Source organism: Phaethon aethereus (assembly GCF_964289735.1).
Source record: "Phaethon aethereus genome assembly, chromosome: 14".
NCBI classification, from domain to species: Eukaryota; Metazoa; Chordata; class Aves; order Phaethontiformes; family Phaethontidae; genus Phaethon; species Phaethon aethereus.
Genome location: NC_138590.1, coordinates 15,981,438 through 15,995,888, shown reverse-complemented (window position 1 = coordinate 15,995,888; position 14,451 = coordinate 15,981,438).

The window sequence follows — 14,451 nt, the reverse complement described above, 5'->3', positions numbered from 1 at the left end:
TTTCTCCACAGAATCACAGAATCACTAGGTTGGAAAGGACCTTCAAGATCATCAAGTCCAACCATTAATCCAGCGCCACCATGTCCCCTAAACCATGTCCTGAAGCACCACATCCACACGTTTTTTTGAACACTTCCAGAGATGGCGACTCCACCACCTCCCTGGGCAGCCTGTTCCAATGCTTGATCACCCTCTCGGTGAAGAAATTTTTCCTAATATCCAATCTAAACCTCCCCTGGCGCAACTTGAGGCCATTTCCTCTTGTCCTATCACTAGTTACTTGGGAGAAGAGGCCAACACCCTCGTCGCCACAACCCCCTTTCAGGTAGTTGTAGAGAGCGATAAGGTCTCCCCTCAGCCTCCTCTTCTCCAGACTAAACAACCCCAGTTCCCTCAGCCGCTCTTCATAAGACTTGTGCTCCAGAACCCTCACCAGCTTCGGTGCCCTTCTCTGGACACGCTCCAGCACCTCAACGTCCTTCTTGTAGTGAGAGGCCCAAAACTGAACACAGGATTCAAGGTGCGGCCTCACCAGCACCGAGCACAGGGGCACAATCACTTCCCTACTCCTGCTGGCCACGCTATTCCTGATACAGGCCAGGACGCTGTTGGCCTTCTTGGCCACCTGGGCACACTGCCGGCTCATGTTCAGCCGGCTGTCAAGCAGCACCCCCAGGTCCCTTTCCGCCAGGCAGCTCTCCAGCCACTCCTCCCCAAGCCTGTAGCGTTGCATGGGGTTGTTGTGGCCAAAGTGCAGGACCCTGCACTTGGCCTTATTAAACCTCATACAGTTGGCCTCTGCCCATCGATCCAGCCTGTCCAGATCACTCTGCAGAGCCCTCCTACCCTCCAGCAGATCAACACTCCCACCCAACTTGGTGTCATCTGCAAACTTACTGAGGGAGCACTCAATTCCCTCATCCAGATCATCAATAAAGATATTGAACAAGACCGGCCCCAGAACCGAGCCCTGGGGAACACCGCTTGTGACCGGTGTCCTGTCCACTGGCCAGGACAGCTCAGTATTCCAACAGTGACGAAAATAGGCAATCCATATACACTTCTCACTATAAATTGTGCTGCCTACACAAAAATATTTAAGGATTTGATTCACTGAGACAAAACATGGAACCAAATGATCACCAATGCCTGGGAGAAAAGGCACCCACAAACTCTGCACCTATCTACATCCACAAGTGCCTCTGGAAAACCAGCGCCCAAACATGGACAACCGAGTAGAACATGGCTTCAAGAAAGGACTGCCTAACCATGCACGTAACAGGCCCATCAATCTCCAGCAAGAGAAGTTCAATGTGCTAGAGGATGGCTAACAGGCTGCCAGCTCTGCCCTCCTGGTGCCAGCCAGGTGACTTGCAGCAGAGCCACAAAGGTAAATACCCCACCAGCATTCTCCAGCTCCACTGCCTGCTGTTACAAATGTCCCCATGGCAAGTACAGTTAATGCATACGTGGACACAAAATGTTCAGGAAACATTTAATGTGTTTTTCAGTGGCTTTGATGTGCTAAGTGTTTTATCCTTTTATCAAAAACTTAATCACACTGTTTACTTTTGATCTTCATTTCATCTCCGCCTTCCATCTGCTCTGTCTCTCTCAAGGGGAAACAAGAGCTGGCACCATGTGACGAATGGAGCGGGGCTGCAGACTTATCTTCCCACCCACTTAACTTTCAGATTAACAAAATAAATAAAACCCTTCCCACTTCAGGGATGAAAGGCACAAGCTTTTGACAACCTCCCACCAGAATTATAGGAGCTAGAGAGGATGGTAAGGGATGGTGTGGAGGTTGGGGTGTCCATCTATGAGGGAAGCTCCAGTTACACTTGCTATCCTGACCGTGACAGTGGGCTCCTCCTTGCAAGACCTCAGGACATGCCAGTCAGTGCTCAGTGAGCATGAGCAGGGGATAAATCAAGGGTACGGGAGACTCAAGGTCAAGTGCAATTTGGCAAGGGACAGACTTTAACAAATATCCCTAATCTAGAGTGAGTTGGACAGGTTCTTACTCCCATCTGGGAACAGAGGTGGGAGACATCTCCCATCCCATCCTGTCTCAATCCTGCATAAGTCTTTATTGATCCAACTTTCACCAAAACCAGAGAGTTCAAGGAAGTGAAGATGGTTCACAATAAAACATTTTGGAAAAATATCTTCTTGGAGAATTCTTGGCCAGCTTTAGTAACCAAGCCTATTATCCAACCATTGCTAATATCTCTATGTGACATTGGAAGAGCTTTGCTGAAGGATTTGCTCTGCTCCAAAAGCATTAAGAACTAAGCGATGGAAAAGCAGGAAAAGAGAAAGAATCACAAGTAACCAGCATCTTCAGCATGGATGTTGGCCCAAATGATCTAATGGCTTGCACAGGGCTGCAGTTCAGAGCAGACATACAGATCTCTTCTCCTGCAATGTTTAGTTGCAATACCACCAAAACCAAGGCCCTGTTTGTTCTAATTCACATACAGATGAATCCTGCTGCAAACTGAAGTCACTACTGTGATCAACAAATGGTAAGATAGGAAACTGGAATCAAAGGTGATCTACTTAATGCCACAAATGGGAGAAGAACCAACTCCCAGTCCTATTCATTGGGCTTTGGGGTCCAAGCTATAACCAGAGTAACCATCTACATAGCTTGGAAAACAGTTTGACTCCTAAATAGAGACTCAAGTAGGTAATGACTGAAGGAGCAGAAACAATGGCACTGTGGAGCAGGCTGCACAGTGAAGGAGAGTTTTGAACCCTCCCCATTGACAAATTCACAGACAGCCTGAACACAAACTAGAGCCAGAAGGATTTAGCTCTTGTAGATGCATTATTTGACACTTTTATCAATGATGCTTATCATCTCTGCCACATGATCCTTGCAGGTCAGGATACAGCGAGAGTCCTTCAGCCATTCCCCATAAAGCACGTGCCTTCTGCCCCATCCTCAGGGGAACAAACCCTGCTCTTGCTCTCAGCCAGGACAGCACGAGACACAGTCCGGTCTCATCTGCTTTGGTACCTGTCCATCACTATCCTACAAGCCCTAAATACCAGTGGGCTCAGCAGAAACTTCAGTAACAGATGCTCATTTTTCTTCACATTCCTTTCAGCAATTTTCCAGCTATTCTTCTTTGCAAAGAAAAAAAAAAAACTTCAGAAGATAATCATAATGAGATAAAATTCAGATGTTTCTCTATTTGTTTTGTAGGGAGGGAAGCAGAGGAAAGAGGAGAGCAAGAATTCTAATGTTTCAGAAAACAAAAGGAGAACCACTGCGAAGCAATTTCTTCCAGTTGTCAAGGCCGTGGTTACAAACATTTTTTTCAGCAAGAGTACCTGGCATTACCAAACTCTTAATGTATTTTATGCTGTTGTAATTAGGAAACTGGTAGCAGATACAACTTTCTTTTCACCTTTTCAACAGGCCATAAACCATTCAATTTACAGTCCATGAAGTTGTGAGATTGCAGAAAATGCAACCTGTCAATCCCAATACTGTTGGAAATGGTTAAATGAGCAATATAATGAAGGTACACAACTTAGAAACACAAAAGAATCACAGAGGAAGAGAACTGCAGGATGGGAAAGGTGGGGAAAAAACACACTTAACTGCAGTATTCTCCAACTCAGTAACACTGATTACATCTTGATGCAGGCTGGCTCCTTCCTCTTTCCTACCCATTCCTTGCAGCAGCTGAGGCACTTTACTGAGATTCTCATGAATAAGATTGCAAGAGCAGCAAGTGAATTTAAAGGTTCAGGGTATCTAATCAGAATTAGATGACAATTCTGTATCCTTTGATCCCACCTGGTTCTCATCTCTTACTCATGTCTCCTCCCAAATCACTTCCCTAAAGAATTCTCCCCCACAGTCCTCTCACATGGAGACTCCTTTGGGTGTTGCAGATCAGGAGGGGGAAGAAAACTCCTGCTGGATCCAAACCGGCAACCATAAAAAGCAACCTTAAGTACGGGAAAGGAGATCAGAGCATCAAGGAGTGAGAGCACAGCTCTGCAATGAGTGCCCCAGAGCCTGGGAGGGATGGGGGCTAGGAGCCTCAGGGTGCCTGGAAAACTTTTTACTGTGTAAAATGCCTTTTGCGGGTGACAAAATTCCACTATACACTTGGTTTAGCCCAAACTGAAGTGCTTCGAACTATCCTGGGGTTTGCTGGAGCCTGAAGTTTGGATGAGTGCTGCTGCCCATCCCCATTCCTGGGGAGAAGGAGCCCAGGATGGCGAAGCCCCAGCACAAGGTGGGGAGTGGGATGCGCCAGGGAGCTCCAACTCGGGGAGAACAGGCTACGAGAGCAACTGAGCTGCAGCTCCCATGGTGTGCTGGGGACGCACCTGAAGCACAAACCCTCTTCATCCAGTTTTTCAAGGAAAAACTCAAACCAAAGTTACCTCTGCCATAAAAAGCAGCTACAAACTCACACACTGAGCAATTCTTGATGGGCTTCCAACTTCCCCATGAAAAAGTGTTCTAATCCAAAAGAGTAATTCCAAAAATTCAGTCCAGAAACTGGGCCCAGCACCTCCAAACCAGCATTTACATCATCCCAGGAGCAACCTGAACACACAGAGAAGCTCTCAGTCTCCATCCTCTCCCTGCTAGCACTTGGGCAACTCTTGGAGCAAAGACTACTGCTGATGGCAGGCACAAAAACAATCCCAGCTTCTTCCTTTCCAGTAAACATCCAAACCAGAAGGGCCCAGTGTGAACAGTGGCTGCAGCTTACACTCCCCTAAAGACATTGCACTGTAACAGGAAAAAGATTCGACTCAAACCCCACAGAAATTACTGGGCTTTGCATCTCACATATATACTCCAGGCTAGAACAAGAGCTTTTATTCTCTGAGGTAGGCACATAGCTGCATTCACAGCCAGCCAACGGGAGAGGCATGCGTTTGTCTACCAGCTGAATTTTTTCCACTGTGTCAGTAAGAATGATCACAGCTACTCTTGTACTAGAGGTTTATGAGAAATACCTTGCAGTCAAAATACTACAGTGAAAAAAACAACTATGCTAACCAATTACCTTGAAATCTGACGGACATGCCTCAGAAGGAAGACCAGTTTATAGGTAAGGAGGCATTAAATCAATTACCAGCATGATGCAAGCAAGAACAAGGTCACCTTGCTGAAGCAATATTTCTGTTTATGCTCATGTCTGAGTATTTTGTTCAATAGAGAAAAATGAAAACCTGATTATCACGAATTTGGTAGACTGGTCTGAAGCAGAATGTAAACCAGAAACGAAAAGATTTATGGCCAATTAAATTGAACTCCAATCAAAATCCCATTCAGGCAACAGTTCCCTGGGGGCCTCAATTTGTTAGTGACACATTTTTTTAATAACTTTCTTTTTCATGTAACATCAGCAATAATAAAAGCCGTTCAATAACAAGCAGAGCCGTGAACATGTTATTTATCTTAAAATGCCATCATTGCCTGGAATCAGAAAGCATTGAAAGGACTCACCATAATTGCGGAGGAACAACCCCCTGTGGTTGATGTCAATGGGTGTCAAGCTTTTTTTCTTAGTCTCAGAACAATTTTTCTTTTCATTAATCTGGTTCAAGTCCGAAGTATTTCTTCTGAGCAAGAGTGAGTTGGCACTGACCCCGGCATGAGACTGAACGCAGCCTCTGATGTCTCAGATGCTTTCCCAATATTGCATGTGCATGTGAAGGACAGGGCCCGTGGCATATCTGTGCCTCATCATCATCATCAGATTTTTAGTAGTAGTAGAAGGCGAACGCCTACCAATATATTCCAGATGCCCTTGACAGTATTCAAATGTATGCTAAAAGCAGCAGTCTGGATTTCTCTGACTTTAGGCTAGGAAATCTATTTTCTGCTCTAATGTGCTTCTCTCCCCTTATGCCTCCCCCTTCCTCCCGAGTTCCTGGTGAAACCCTTAGACAATATAAAAACTATTCTGGTGTATAGGTCGGGGTTTTTTGGGGGGGGAGGGTTGTTGTTGGTTTTTTTTTAGAAAAATTTATCCTTTTTCATTTCTTAAGGAAAAAAGAGATTTCCTTTTCTTTAAGGACAGAAAAAGGATAAATAGAAGGAACAAGGAAAATGAGAGTGCTTACAGTGGAAATGAATTACTGCACCTTTTGTTAAACACAGAACTGCAAAATTTGCCCTAAGTGAAGTCAAGGCTCAACCAGGCGTGGACAGAGAGGGAAATCCCGGAACAAAACCATGCAGGCAGTGTTCCCAGAAACCACTGACATCAACAGGAGCCTTTTGGATCAGTTCAGTCGTCGCTGATGGACACCACTGCGACTGCCTGGAAATCAGTCAACGCTTGGATTTTCTTGCTTAGGCAGCAACAGGAAGAGGAGAGGAAGTTATTTAAGGATAACTAACAGTTGTCAGTCTGAAGGGCTGTGCAGTTTTGTAGGGCAGTCTGGACTGTGGCATCAAACTCACACTTATAAACGAGAAAGCTACTGTGGGAATTTTATTTAATATCTAAATACATGGGCATGACATCACAACTGCCTTCAGACCTCAGCAGCCACCTCCTCTCAGGAACAGCTTCTTCCAGGCCAAACCTGGAGGAATCAGAGCAGCTTAAAAGCAGCATGGCAGAGTCTGGCCCCTGCGACACCGACAGCTTTGCATGAGCAAGGACGCCTCTCCTCATCTAAATGAACGCTGTCTCTACCGCTGTCAGAATTACAATGGAAAGCCCGTAAATAAAACAAAAATGCAGACCTCGGTCCTCCTCTCATGACATCTTAGTGAGAACAAGCCCTGACAGGAATAAAAAAAAAACCTCCCACACTAAGCAAAGCATTTCTGCTATTTATGCAGAAGGAAGAAGGAAAGCTGTATATCAAACAAATAATTACAAGAGCAGCTTTATCAGTCCCTGCTGATTACTCTCAGCTCGGTTTGATGATTCTGCCAGTGCTCCGCAGGTTGTTCAGAGGTGCATGTCACAACATTTCACTCACAGTTCTTTCATTCATTAGCACCTACTGCTACCTGTCTCTTAGTCAAAAATCTTGGCATACATTTAGAAATTGGTCTCCTGAAGTCTGTCAGGGAGGTTTAAAAACCTATAAATCATATTTTCATATATACACATACATCCTCAGACAGACTCCATGTGAATATGAATGCATAATGACGTATTTTGGCCATTACATATATATATGTGCAGTCATATAGTCTCACACACATTTTTATATAAGTGCACCCTCCCTCCCCAATATGTGAATACAGCAATTCAAGTAACTCGCTTATCACTGCTCCAGTTTGGGTGGGACAACATTCCATCTGACTTTTTTTCTTCACAAATTCGCTAAAATATTAAATGGAAGAGGGTCTAATCATCAATGCCTTCTGAAGAGCAGCATAAGCTCTGTCAACAATGTCAATTTATCACCACTGTTAATTACACTGTATTTGAGCAATGCTCAGCCACCAGATTAGCACAAATGTCTCTTAGATTTTTGCTCCTAATTGCCACGGTCTGCAGGCACCCCTGAGATTTATGTCCAACTGCAAGGCACCCTTTGTGGTGAGCACCTCTGCGCTTCGGTGTGCAGTGCACAGCCGAGGGGACAGACAACCAAGTACCCGCTATTTGGTGCTCACAGCCCCTATCTTCAATTCGCCTTCACGAACTGTGCACAGGACTGTGGACAGGAAAACTGAGAGGTCAGAGCTGAGCCGGAGCAGTGACGGATCTGGCCATGCGGGCTCCCTAGGTAATTCCTCCCAAACATCACCTCACCCCAGGCTGGAGAGGCACTGGTGATGACACTCGAACACAGGGCTCGCTCCCTTCCAGCGAAGATGGACAGAGCACAGGGGCTACACCAGTGCAGCCAGCATCAGGCTCCGGTCTTACAGATTTGGGTTATTTCATGCTAGCATCCGCAGAGCGCTCCAGACTGATGAGCGGGCTCTTGTACTCTATGGGTGGCATACGGACACATCTCCCAAAAAGAAACAAGCTCATGAGCTTCTGGATTTCCCCTTCTGGAGCACCATCTGCACCCGCTCCCAGTCCCACCACCCGCTACCGTGGCATGACCCGAGGAGGCTGGGCACGAGCCGGTGCTGGGGTACTTGCCAGCCCCACGCTTCTCACACGAGGCAGGAAAGCAGCAACAACATCTGTAGCTGTCCCCAAATTTAAACACATTCACCTGGAATAGTCTCAGCCCATGCAAGTTCCACCTTCGTTTGGGCAGGCAAGGAGTCTTCTGCTGACAGATTTCCTCTGGCTGCATTAAGTATTTTAAAAAAAAAAAAAAAACAAGAAGAGATTCTGCTGACATTTAGGATAACGCTGCAAGTCTGCAGCTGGAAAATAAATCCCTCAACTTCAGAAAGAGGAAATTTCAGCTGCAGCCCAAGTTCTGCTGCCACCTTTTCTCCAAGGCACCGCAGGTGAGGGTGCTGGGCCCACGCGGGTCCTGCCAGGGCTCCCGCACCCAGGGGAGCGCCACGCTCAGCCCCAACCACCTCCTCCCCAGCGGGCAAAGGACAGGGGGGAGTCACTGCCGAGATGACTAATTGCTCATTAGCCAAAATTAACTCTGCGAGACATTTCTGTGATCATTGCTAAAAGGCTGTCATCAAAAGGGACTGCAGACATCAGTTCTTTGCTTCATATCCAAGCACCAGCTATGTGATGCTCTGGCTTTGGGATCAGCAATCTGCTCTCAGGGAAACATGGGGATCACCGTGCCGGGCCCCTCCAGCTCACCCGCCTGCCTCTCACGCTGGCCACTGTCAGATACATCACAGAAAGGGGCAAGAGTGCTGCGGAGAGCAGAAATGCAATGGTTTGCTCACTACAGCAGCCTCTTTCTGCTCTCTGGTAGTTAAGAGACTAGTTCATACCCTGAAGCACGAGATTTAATATCCATCCAAAACTTGCTGTTGTTAAGTTATTCTCAGTGCCCATATAAAATTATAACCTTCAGGAACCAGCAAGCAGAAGCCTTCCTAGAGCTATGGTACGGAGCTCAGTGAAATACACATTGTGTTTGAGGATCTGACGTTAAGTATCAGGGGATGAATTTTTTTCTTGGCATCATCCCACTGATTTTTGTGGTATAAAAACCAAGGGTGAATATGGTCCAAGATATACACAAAATGAGCTAAATTCTGAACTGCACTTGCTGACCTCATAACTCTTCAGCAGTTGAAATGTGGGTTACAAAGCCAATTTCCATAAAGGACATGTTCGGTTAACAGTAGGAGACTGTGCTGACTCGAGCTGTGTGAGCACACTACTGAGAGATTTCCCACATAATCTACATTCATTCCATACTTTTTTGAAGTGCTCCTCAAAAGATGGTGTCAAGGGTGCAAATCCTATAGATCAGAAAGATATGTGACCCGTCAGAAAGCACAGAGCTTTAACTCATTATTCTGGTGCTCTAAGCCACAAACACCAGGGTTTTTTTTGTTGGGTTTTTCTTCCCCCCAACCTCCAAGGCTGCAGGGTAGCAGCTTGCTTAGTGTATAGGCAGCGCAGATGGGGAGGCACATCTACCCCTCTGTACCACTTGAAGAAGGACATGCTATACAGGGACACAATGAAAATCCCAAGTTTTGTCTATGGATGTTCCAGGGCCCAACATAAAAAGCTATATTCATTCATTCATTTTGCATATTGCTTGAGCAACAGGAGGTTTGTAAAGCAGCAACTACCATCGTTACAAAATTGTACTATTTTAATAATATAACAAACTACCTGATACACAATTTGAATGTACACCAGAGTTGTTACCCTGTGGCTAAATGTCTCACCCTTACTTAATCTTCAAAGACTCTAGACCTGCAGAGACAGAGACATACACACCAGGACCTTAAACACTGTAGGGGAATTTCTGGTAAAATTATGCATGTATAGATATGCAAAGATGTAGGATTTGCAAAAGGAAGAGTCTAATGTCACCTGTAATCTCTCAAACCCATAGATTTATATGTGCAATTGAAGAAAACCCTTGACTTTCCACTCCAGATGGGAAATTGGATGAATCACGTGTTCAAATTAGGTCTGGCACTGCAACATAGCTGAGGCCAAATTCTAACCATCTTATTTCTGTTCAGTGGCCACAAACTCAACGTGCCTTTGAAATGACTGTGACTGTGCTTCTGTGTCATATGGATAAGGGGAGTCACCTCTGCTCCCCAGATGCAACTGACTGCTTGTATAAATATTTACTGCAACAAGGTTAGACATGACCTTTAAAAATTCAGTCTCTGGTATTTGCAAATTTTCTAGGAGTGCTAATACCAAAACCAGAAATGTGCAACTTGTCTTGAAATGTTTAGTCAGCTAAATAATCATTTCAGTTTGAATAATTCTAAAGGAGCTGAGCCAGCAGCCTGTTTCAAACAAAGAATATCGACAGGAATGAGTAAACACTGGTTTATGCTGAGTTTAAGGCAATAACTAGAAGAAACGTACAGTCCATTGTCAAATGGATATAAAACAAGTAGGAATATGCAATAGGAGAGAGAGGCCTCAAAAGCTATTTTACCACAACACAGAATTTAAATAGTAACAGAGATTAGTGGTCAAGACAGCAGCAGTGTGTCCAAAACTTGCACAGATGGGTTCCCAGTGCAAAAGACCCTGCATAGACCCAGTCTTTGGGAATACGACTCAGGCTGCATTCACACAAACATTTGCTGTCGCAGGAGTTTGCAGAAGGGTGGACACAGGACAGATGAAGATTTCATCATGAAATGCTCTGCTGGGATGCCCTCAGCTGCAGCCACAATGGACACAGCATATGAAAATCTGATTAAGAAACAGTCTGAACTCTGTGAAGGAAAGAAACTGTGGAAATGAGGAATGTAGTGAAGTGTGCAGCATTCAATGCAACAAAGATATGGGTTTGAAGGGCTGTAAACAATCCTAAGTGGACCAGAACATACAAGAATGGCAGAGTCACACAAGCTTTTGGCAAAGTTTTCAGCAGTATAGACAAGAAGCTGGAACACCATATAGAAACAGCGATGTCCCTTCTCCTGGTGCGCTTATGACACAACGCTTTAGACGTGCTGTATGGTTATTCTGTTCTTTGGGATGGCACTTTAAGATCAAGGATGCCTTCCCTGCATTTCAGATTTTCAAATGCCCATTTCAGCAGTCCCTGCTGTACTTTTAGATGGCGCTGAAATTTCACAGTCGGTATTTCCTTAGCGACACACAAAACTACCGAGAGAATCCATTTAGGAGGGAACAGGGGAGGTAACCAGCTGGAAACCCATGATGAAGGAAAGACTACTTGTTACCTCCCCAAGGGAGGCAGGGGAGAGTAAAAGTTAATGGAAGGATAATCAGGAACTCTTCAGGGATATCAGTTTATAGGCCAAGAGCATATAATAACTGAGACTTGTTTGCATATCAAGAGACTCCAGGAGAAGGTGTGACAGCCAAATGCAGCTTATGAAAATATGGCTATCTGTAAAGCCGATAGCTTCTTTGCATGTGAAAACACAATCCTAACGTTCAACTTGGTGAGTGAAGGCTAAATAACATCAATATGTCTGTTTTGGGCAGCCTGTACAGTGAAATCGCTTCTTATGACATTTACAGTGTTTCCAGCAGACATACCTGGGACTCAGAGAAACAAGCTGGTTTTTTAGGGATTTCAAGGATCCCTGCTTAAAATATCCACAATTAAATACTCAAGCTTTAAAACAACATGGTGGAATTGGGTACTTTTTAATGGTCGGTGAAGAAAAAAGAACAACTTGGAAATTACTCAAAAGAACAGGACAAGATGTAATTCAGCTTTAGACAGAGTGCCAGGTATTTAAGTTCTTCAAAGTGTTTTAGCAGATTAAACTACAGAGAAGCTGCAGTGTCCAAACAAACAGCTGCAACATCCATTTACATACTCTGCAAACACCAGAAGCAGTACATGTCTACAGCCGTGCCACCTCACCTGGAGACCTCTCCACATCTCAGCAAAGCCAAGAGTCCCTGTCAATGATGGCATGGGAGCCCTTTTGGGAAATAGGAGTTCACCTATCTCTCATTTCCTCCTGTGCTGTAATAAGGATTTTGTTCAAGTATTATCTTCTAATTAAAGATATCTGTGAAGATCACCCCCGTCCACATCAATAACTGCAATTCACTTCCATTCTGCACATTTAATAATCCCCCCAGCTGGTCCCTGCAAGCACCACCACGCTCCAGCCAGATCTACGCCCCGACCTTCCTGCCAAGGCCAGCACAAAACTCTCCTTCCCTCCCTGCTCTGGACGGGTTGGCAATATCGCTACAGCCTATTAAACAGCATGAAAAGGAAGGATTACTAAAAGCCTTTCACTGGGCTAAGCAATCAAACCCAGGATTTTATTATTAGAACCAATTTTGTCAAAAAGGAGCATATTGGCCAAGATTATCTCAGTCTGTTTTGTGATCATTTCAGTGAAATCTTTCATGTTAGCCAAATCCAGAAATGTGTGGGAAATTAAGTTATTTAGCCCATTATGCCTTTTTTACCACACTAATGACTAATGTTCTTCTTTATTGTGCAGGGCGTTTTTAAGTGTGTGCCCATCTTTCATAAATATGTAAGTGCTTTCTGGTTTATAATTTTTAACATATTGGATATTTAGATGGACACCACATACTGCCTGGGGAGAAAAAAATTTCCATCTTATACATGGTACAAATCACCAACATTTTCCAGGACTGTAGTCCATTTTACCAGCCAAGTCATTTCTCAGTGGGAACTTAATTCTGAGATTCCCAAATCCTCCACTTCTAAAACATCCCTTTTCATGATACCTGGGCTCTTCATTCCGCTCCACTGCCACACCGCACACCATGAGAAGCCTGAGTCAAGAGGTTATTCCAGAGCTCAGGCCACTGTTATTCAATGCTCATTTCTACAAAAGCCTCCAGGAGCTTCCAATTTCCAAATGACCCTCCCACAAGGAAAGGTTTTGTTCCAGCACCATGTCTCCATCCTCTCTAGAATCCTATGATTTTATTACTCTCTTTCACATCTTCAAATCTTTGATAATTTTCACCTCCTCTAGGCAGTTCACTGACACTTCTGATTTGCAAGTGAGTTCAGGCAGGAGTTTTACTGGATGAGTAGTTTCACTATCCATATGCATTTCACTATCACATCAGTATTGGCTTTCTTCCAACCAGGAGACTTAGAAGAATCCTCAAGAGGTCTCTGTATTCAGACCAAGCCTTCTGCTGAGCTGTGGGCACTATCTGTAAAGTGACTCTATGAAAGTTACATCATCGTATGGCAAACATGTTCTTCCTACAGTAAATTTGTTTGGCATGCAAAATCAAAACCAAGCTTTTTCAAATTGTCAGCATCTTGAGCTCAGTCTTGCAGCTAAATACCACGTTGTGTTCTTTTTACTTCATGTCTCATACACCAGCAGCAATACAAACTCGGCAATCAAACCTGAGCTGGCGTTTTTTGTGATGACTCACAGAGATGATTAAAATACAATTGCTCTCCCAGATCTGGGCTGGCTCAAAACATCAGCGAATGTATCAAAGAGGTGTCTCTTAATTCCCCACCCTTTGTTCAGAAAATTAAATGCACACAGAGAAGAGACAGATGCAGTAATGGAGTGCGCATTTTACCTTTGTTTGTAACCGGTCCAACTCTTAACTAATGGGGCTTAATGTAGTTGTACGTTATTATTTCAGATGGGCGTCTTTACTCACGCTGAGTTATGCACTCCATGAGTAGCAGCAACAAAACCACGCACTCACCAACTGGAGCACTGAGAAATAAGGCTGGAGTGAGACTCTGTAAGTTAAAATGACATTTAGTAGCATAACAGCCACATAACCTCAAAATAGAAGCTCTTAATCCATCACAGGCTTATTTCTAATGCTGTGTTTGTCACAGGTGAGATGTAGTTACGTGCTCCCCAGACAGCAGTGACACACAATAGAGAAACCTTCAGTCTCTCTGAAGGCAAAAGTATTTGTCCTTGTCACCCAGCAAAAGATGGCAACCCCAGCCCAGTGTGAGTTGTAATCACACCAGCACAGCAAACCCAGGGTGAGGAAAATGAAAGCAAAGAGGTAGTGCCTACCTTTTGAACCAATTTATTTTAGGGCATGCCTTGTAGCCCTCCTCTGCAAGACACCACTGCTGTGCACTGGCAACCTCTCTAAAGCAGTCAACAAGTATCGACCTCTCAAACGCCAGCCAGGCTCTTCTGTACGAACCTTGGATGTGACTCAGCGTGGGAATACAGCTTCAAAAGCAAGAGTTTCAGACAGCATTCTCTTAAAAAAAAAACAAACAAAACCAACATACCTCCCAAATAAACAGTTCATTTCAAATCACTCTTCTTTCTTCCTTTTGTTTTTGTTTTTAATTGCACCAGGAATGAGGTTTTTTGGGCTACTATTTTAAAAGCCTAGGCCTAGGAGAAGTTCTGCC